An 8,299-nucleotide genomic window follows, 5' to 3' on the forward strand; every position below is an offset into this window, starting at 1 on the left:
AAAGCGAGATGCTGGATATTCCTACAACAAGTACCAAAGGCATCAAACGAATCAAGTTAACGGAAGCCGACCGGAGCAGGATGTACTCGCCATGGAAATACTCTTTGATCATAAAACTTATTGGGAAAAGAATTCTACATCAATATTTAAAAGAGAAAAATACAAGACTATGGAACCTACTGATCCCTTTCCTCTAATTGACCTGGGCCACGACTACCTTATTATCAAATTTACTAAAGAAGAAAACATGATAAAAGCTATTCAAAACGCTCACAGTTCATTAATGGTTAGTTCCTTTCAGTGCGCCAATGGTGTAACGACCCGACCGGTCGTTTTGAGCTCTAGCGCATTGTTCAGCAGTCTGAGACCATGAACAGCTTCATTTCAGGTATTATGACTGGTCGAAATTAAGTTTCGGGAAGTTCAGAGTTGATTTGGAAAGAGAATTCTCATTTCGGAAGCTTAAAGTTGAAAGAATTAACTAGGACTGGAATTTTGAGTAAACGACCTCGGAATCGGAATCTGAAGGTTCCAACAGGTTCGTATGATGATTTCGGACTTGGGCGTATGCCCGGTTCGGGTTTTGGATAATCCGAGAGCGTTTTGGCGCCTATTGTGGAAGTTAGCATCTTTGAAGAATTTCATAAGTTTGGCTTGAAGTGCATTTCAGTGTTATCGATGTCCGTTTGGGATTCTGAGACTGTGAATAGCTCCGTATGGTGGTTCTGGAGTTGGGGGCACGATCGGAAGTGAATTCGGAGGTTCGTGGGTCATTTTGGAACCATTTGGCTAAAGATAGAAATTTGAAGGTTTTTGAGAAGTCTGACCGGAGGTGGACTTTTTGATATCGGGGTCGGAATCCAATTCCGAAAGTTGGAGTAGGTCCATAATGTCGAATATGACTTGTACGCAAAATTTGAGGTCAATCGGACGTGATTTGATAGGTTTAAACATCGGAAATAGAAGTTTGAATTTTTAAAGTTCATTGAGTTGGATTGGAGGTCGATTCATGATTTTAGCGTTGTTTGACGTGATTTGAGGCCTCGAACGAGTCCGTAATGTGTTTTGGAATTGGTTGGTATGTTTGGTTGGGGTCCCGGGGGCCTCGGGTGGATTCTGGGTGGCTAATGGATCGAATTCGGAGTTTGAAGAAGGGCTGGAGCTGCTGCTTCTGGTATTTCCGCTTCTGTGGATTTGGGACCGCAGAAGCGGCCCCGCAGAAGCGAGGAAGAAGCCGCAGAAGCGGTCGGATGTGAAGCAGCCCAGGACCGCAGAAGCGGCCCTAGATCCGCAAAAGCGGAACTGCAGAAGTGGTGGGCCGTCCGCAGAAGCGAAATTTGGGCTGGAGCCCAGTGTCCGCAGAAGCAGCTTTTTGTCCGCAAAAGCGGGACCGCGGAAGCGGAAATATTTCCGCAGAAGCGAAAATAGCTGGGGCAGAATGGTTGTTTAAAATCGGGGTTGAGTTCATTTCTCTCATATTTTTCATGGCTTGGGCGATTTTTGGGGATCTTCAAGAGAGGAATTTTCGTCAGCAACGTCAAGGTAATATATCCCCATCTATTTTAAGTTAAATACATCAATTATGTAAGGATTTGAGCATGAAATTGGTTGAAATTTGGGGGTTTTGGTAGAAAGACCTAGAAATTATATTCTTGGAATTTAACCGCGATTTTGAGTATGGAATTTAGTGAAAATTATATATTTGAGTTCCTAAGGTCATGGGTAATCTTTATCTTCGAAAAATTTCGGATTCCGGGAACGTGGGCCCGAGGGCATTTTGGTCAACTTTCGATCGGAGTTAGGAATTATTATAAATTGGATTATAATGAGTACCTTAGCATATATTAATGAATTTACATAATTATTGGCTAGTTTTGAAGCGTTGTGCATCGATTCGAGTCTTCGGAAGGGCGTGGAATGCCGATTATGGATCTTCGGAGCGAGGTGAGTCTCCTTTCTAACCTTGTAAGAGGGAATTGTCCCCATAGGTGAAATAATTGAGTATATGCTCCTATTTGTGGGGGCTACGTACGCACGAGGTGACGAGAGTCCGTGCATAGCTACTATTATGCTATTGTCCGGGTAGTTTAGGACCCAAGAGCATGTTATACTTGGATTATTTGCGAACTTATTGACAGCTGGAATTGTTAAATCATATTGAATTAGTAAATAAATTTCTAAAAGGATTAAACTTCATTTTTCTTAAATGGTTAAAAGAGGATTTACTTTCTTGGGATAATTGCTCCGTGTGGACTCCTGATTGACTGTCTGTGTGTGCTTAATTTTGGAGCGGGCCGAACGCCTCGGCAGATTAAATAGATGCATCTATGGTTCGCGCCGTTCGACCCTCGGCAGTGCACAGTTTACATTTCTGTTGGAGCGGGCCGTCGACCTCGGCATGATATGCGCATGCTTGTATTGCTGCCTTGAACTTATTAAGTTATTATTGCCTCTTCATGGCTTGAAATTATTTGGATAATTACGAAAAGGAATTTTGGAAATTTTCTATAAAAGAATTAATTGTTTACTTGTTTCCTCCTATTTGGATAAAAATCATGTTATAGAAATCCATAATTTGGTATATTACTGACCTCACTATTGGACCATTAGTAAGTGTCGAAGTCGACCATCTCGTCTCTACTTCTTCGAGGTTAGGCGGGATACTCATTGAGTACACGTTGTTTCCGTACTCATACTACACTTCTGTGCATTTTTGTTGCACAGGTATATGTAACCTTTGTGGCCTACTGGGTGTGGCAGCACGGGTGATTCTGGGACTAGGTGAGTTGCATTATTCGAGGCGACCCGCAGCTAGTATAGTCCCCTTCCAGTGTATTGTATTTATTTCTTGTCCACTGTATTTCGGACCGATGCTGTATTTTATTTCCTTATCGGTAGATGCTCATGCACTTGTGACACCGGGTTCTGGGATGGTTTTGACATATTTTGTATTGATTGATTATCATTTAATTAGACTTGAGACAATTATCTTTTAAATTGCTAAAGTTGAAGGAAAAATCCTTGATTTTCAAAGTAATAAAACGAGAATTTGATTAAGTAATTTGGTTGGCTTTCCTGACAGCAGTGTCCGGCGCCATCACGACCCTTAGTGGATTTTGGGTCGTGACAAATAGGAACCAAATTTTGTAGCGGAGAAAGCCAAACAAGTTCATACGGCGGTATGGGTACGTCTACCACAACTACCTACTGAATTCTATGATGGCATAATACTAAAAAATATTGGTAACTCAATTGGAAAACATCTCAATAGAGACGTCTGTACCAGTGCTACCCTTAGAGGATGATATGCTAGACTCTATTTTGAATTGCCACTAGATATACCAGTGCAAATATGCATCATAATAGGCACGCATCTACAACAACTAATTTATGAAGGAAATAACTTCTTATGCAAAAATTGTCATCTTGGGCACACAGTTCATTCATGCCCTCAAGTTTCAGACAATCCAGCGACATCACAGGATTACAACAAGGATAAGAACAACCCACAACCTCCACCAGAAAATCAATGGCAAATTGTCACCTTCAATAAACGAAAGAACCAGCGAAAAGGGAGACTACTCGAAAAACTACTCGGAACATCTCTAGGCAAAAACTCACAACCAGGTACTGTTGATACCCAATTTTTCCCTCATATATTTTTAGATATGCATGAATACTTTCAATATATTGTGCATACATGCACAAATGTGTCTACGGTTTTTCTATAATTTTAAGGGCCTTAAATCAATTTATTTCTGCATTTTTTAGTATATAAATATTCAAAAATCATCCCTCATATTACTTTATGATGATTTAATCATCTAAATTTATCATTTAGGCTCATATAAGTGTTCAAATATTTTAATTGCATTTTTACAATCACATTTGCATTTTTAGGCTTTAATTGCATATTTTGCAACAATAGCCTATACATATGCATAACTACATTACCCATATAAAAATAGCTTTTATATTTTTATAATATTAAGTAATTATTTTAAATCACCTTCATGCATGAAAATCATTTTTTATCATTTAATTAGCTATTTTTTAAATTATTTTATTTAGTAAAATGGGTATTAAACAAATAGCCCCTAATTTATACCCAAATCGGACCCCCCAACCCCAATCCAATTTAATTAAACCCAGGCTCAAATTACCCCATCCCAAACCTAAAGACCTCTACCCGGCCCCAAACCCCTCTAATCTTGGTCGTTGATCTCTGAAATCAATGGCCCCCGTTCATTCTTTCCTTTTTTAACTCAAACGAGCCCCTAACCCTATTCATTTGTTACAATCAGCCGCCCTTAGATCCCCATCTTCTCAGGTTCTCTCTGAAACTAACCCTAGTCCTAGCGTCGTCACCTAAATATTCCCCCAAACCCTTCGATTATTACCCATTCCATGGGGTTCCCTGGTGATTTGAGGCCCCTACTGGCCTCTTACCTCTTCTGGTTGTTTGATTTTGTTGATTCATGAAGGTATCTCGAAGAGATCCAACCCAGCCTAGGAATCCATGAGATTCCTCCGAACTCTGGCACACTGGGGCTGGCCCTTCCACACTACACAAAAACTACTTCTCTTTAAAAGGATCTTGGTGTGAGCATTGCCCGGGGTCCCTGAGGCCCTTGGAAACTATGACACACCAGGATACCCTCTCTTGGGCACTATGAGATATGGTACTATGGACTGTTTGAAGGCCTGGTTTTTCCAAGTTTGCTTGGGCCTATCCAGGCTCCCTATAGTATAGTATTACTTATTTCTTTAATTTATTCATGGTCTGTAATAATAATTATTGTTAACAAATATTGGGGATATTAGTAAAAGGGAGGGATTTTTATATTTGTGGGCAAATCGGGTAGAAATCATGTTCTTAGGATTATGATGCTTGTCTACTTGCATTAGAAACCATACTTATAGATTATTTTGTGCACTAGAGAATATGTTTATAGGGCATCTGTTTCCGAAACTTCTGCTTTCTGAAAGTTCTGCATAATCATGTCCACTTAGAAGTCCTGTCACTACGTTGCTACTAATCCTGCCTAATAATCACGTTCATTGTCTTATGTGCATTAGAAACCATGCTTTAGGTTTTTATTGTCCATATCATACAAAATCAGTAACTACCTTGTCTATAAGGATAGGTTCGAAAAAAGCAGTCCCAACACCTAGATATCTGTTCGTAAAGATAAATGCGTATAAAATCAATCCTATTTGTTCAACACTTAGACAACATGTTTTTAGAACATAACAAATAAAATTTGCCTGTTTAAAATCGTTTGTTCGCCTATTAAGACTCTGAATATGACTAGATATCATGTTATAGGACATCTCAGATCCACGCCTAGGCAAGCCTGTAGGGTAATCAAAATCTTGCAAAAATGTAAAATCGTGCTTTGTTTAATTATTTGTGAATTGTCCAGATTCAGCAAGCCCTAAAATCAGTAGGCAAACTGATTAGGTCTCTATTGCCTCGCTTTAACACAATGCTGCATATATTCAGTTTGTCATGCTCACCTAGATATCCTGCTCTAGGATCCTCTAAAATATCTGAAATCTTGCATGTTTGAGACGTGCTATTGTCTGCTTGTGTGAGGAGGTAAAAGTGAGCCTTTAATTGACCCTCTATGTGAATGTCCTACTTGTTTTTGCTTTTCGCTCAGATTTTCTCCTTTTAAGCACTTTAGGAGAGTCTAGAACTGCCTTAATTAGAGGCCCTAAACACCTCCAAGGCCATAAGGAAGGGACGAGTAATGCACGCATAGAGTACGTTTAATTTAAATCGCTTATATAACCATTAAAGGGAGGGTAATTGGGTAGTAAAAGATATGATGACCTGTGCGCTAATGCTATGTGTAGCACCCCAACTTGGGGACGATTACCAAGCATTGCACAGAATTGATCCTATAGGCTAAAAAACGTAGGACCCCCTTTACCCTTGTTTTAAACAAAATGTCTGTTTGTCTAAATTACTTTGTTTGCTTAAGACTAATTCACCTAATTCGAGTTTGGCCGGGACCCATCGTTGTGGACCTCGAGGGGTTCCTAACACCTTCCTCTCAAGGTTATTTCGAGCCCTTACCCAATCTCTGGTAACGCAAACTGGTTTATGAGTTATTTGCTTTAGGTGCCCTAACGCACCTTAAATCCATTAGGTGGCGACTCTTTAAATTTCATACCCAATTCCCTAAAGGAAATGAGTTGTCACAAGTAAATGTTGAAACCCGGACCCCGCGAGGAAAAAAAGGGGCGCGACAGCATGGCGACTCTGCTGGGGATATTTTAGGCTCTTACCATAACGAACTTGTTTATGTGAATTTGTCTTAAGCATGCCTTATTTTGTTCATACAACCTTCCATCTCCCCTTTACTTTGATTTAATTGCTTATCTATCAAGCATTTATGATTTCTTTTATTTCCTAAAACTGACTTGTCTCCTTATTTTTTTTACTGTCTTTCAATTATTTAAATACCGCATTTATTATTTTTTTAAACGTGCAAATACTTGACAACATGCTATTTATTGGTGCATAAATCATGCTCAACATCATATTCCACTCGTGCGTAATCAATCCCATAGCAACGCTTGATGAGTGTTTGCACTCTTCCTATATATATTACCCACTAAATATGGAAAGGCATATTTTCGGTAAAACTACTCGATCAGCAGTGCAGTCGACGGTTCCGTGCCTTTCCCCCTCAAGTTGTCCGCTTGAGGGTCCTAGTCTAGACCTCTATAGCGACCTTACTCTGATTAATTGTGCATTCATCATGGTCAAACCTTGCCAGGTTAATATGTTGTCCACATAATAACCCTTTAAGACAAGCCTCATCCAAAGTCCATCGGGTTTTCCATAATCCCAATGGACGCAACCACGATTGTGTGCATTAATTTGGAGAAATAAGTGCCAATATGCTAATCATTGTTGTATAAATAGTCGGATCTGGAGGGGGAAAGGGCCTAACCATATCTTGTTTTGCAGAATATGAGGCACGAAATCCCCCGGTTCAGCATGGTTAGTTACATACCGTCACCATTGCTAGATTGGTGGAGGGATCTTCCATCAAGTGACCAAAATCATGTGAAAAGGGTCTTAGGAAATTTGCCTTCTTTGTTGAACCTCCAACCAAACAAAATGTTGATCGAGGGTGCCACAATGTTCTGGGACAAAGAAAGAGTCGTGTTCCGCTTCCGAAGCATAGAAATGACCCCTCTCTTGGAAGAAATAGGAGGATTTGCTGGGCTACCTTGGGACAACCCTGGTTTATTGGCACCTGAAAATCACACTACTAGAGGATTTCTTAAAATGATGGGGTTGAATAAAATTGATGACTCGGAGTGCCTGAAAAACTCCTACGTACCCTTCGACTTCCTCTATGAACGATACGGTCACAACAGGTCTTATCGTATTTTCGATGATAAATTCTCCATCACCTCCTTGGGGTGGATTCACCGCAGGGTCTTTGTGTTCATCGTGTGTTTCTTGGGCATGCTAGTGTTCCCGATCCAAGGGGACAGAATCCATACCAGACTGGCCATGATGGCCAAAACTTTGATGGAAGGGATCAAGGGGAAGACATATACCTTTATCCCTATGATCATTGCAGATATGTACAGGGCCCTGGAGCGCTGTCAGAAAGGGTACAGATACTTCGAGGGTTGCAATTTGCTGTTGCAGGTTTGGTTGTTAGAACATCTCCAAAGGGGTCAATACTGTCAAGAGTTTCCACGAAGGCCGTGGAATGATCATATAGCCTTCCACCATCCCAAGAAAATGACATACATTCCAGACATGTTTGCTCAACCAAAGGATGCTATAGGATGGGTGCAGTTTTTCAACAATCTGACCGAGGACCAGGTTCAATGGATGTTCGAGTGGTTCCCTACCGATGAATTCATCATCAGATCCAGGAATGTTCAACACTTGGTACTGATCAGGTTAAGGGGCATATACCCTTATGCTCCCCTCAGGCTTATGAGACAAGCAAGCAGGAAGCAGGTCAAACCACGGGTTGCTAAAATGAGTCACTTCATAGCTGATTTTTAGGGTGATGCCATTCCATACAAAAATGAAGCACATCACATATGGCACTTGAAGATTATCTTAAAAAAGGATACTATTGAGCCAGATCGATATCATGCTGGACATGCATACTTCTACCCCTCATGGTTGGATGATAACATAGGGGGAATATTTGAGCCAAGAGTTGGTCCAGGAAACAGTGTCATAGACGAAGTTGCCTAAGCACAAGTAAAATATAACAAACTGCGCAAAAGAATCCGGGAGTTTGAAGTC

The sequence above is a fragment of the Nicotiana attenuata genome, chromosome 10 (genome assembly GCF_001879085.1).
Source record: "Nicotiana attenuata strain UT chromosome 10, NIATTr2, whole genome shotgun sequence".
NCBI lineage: Eukaryota > Viridiplantae > Streptophyta > Magnoliopsida > Solanales > Solanaceae > Nicotiana > Nicotiana attenuata.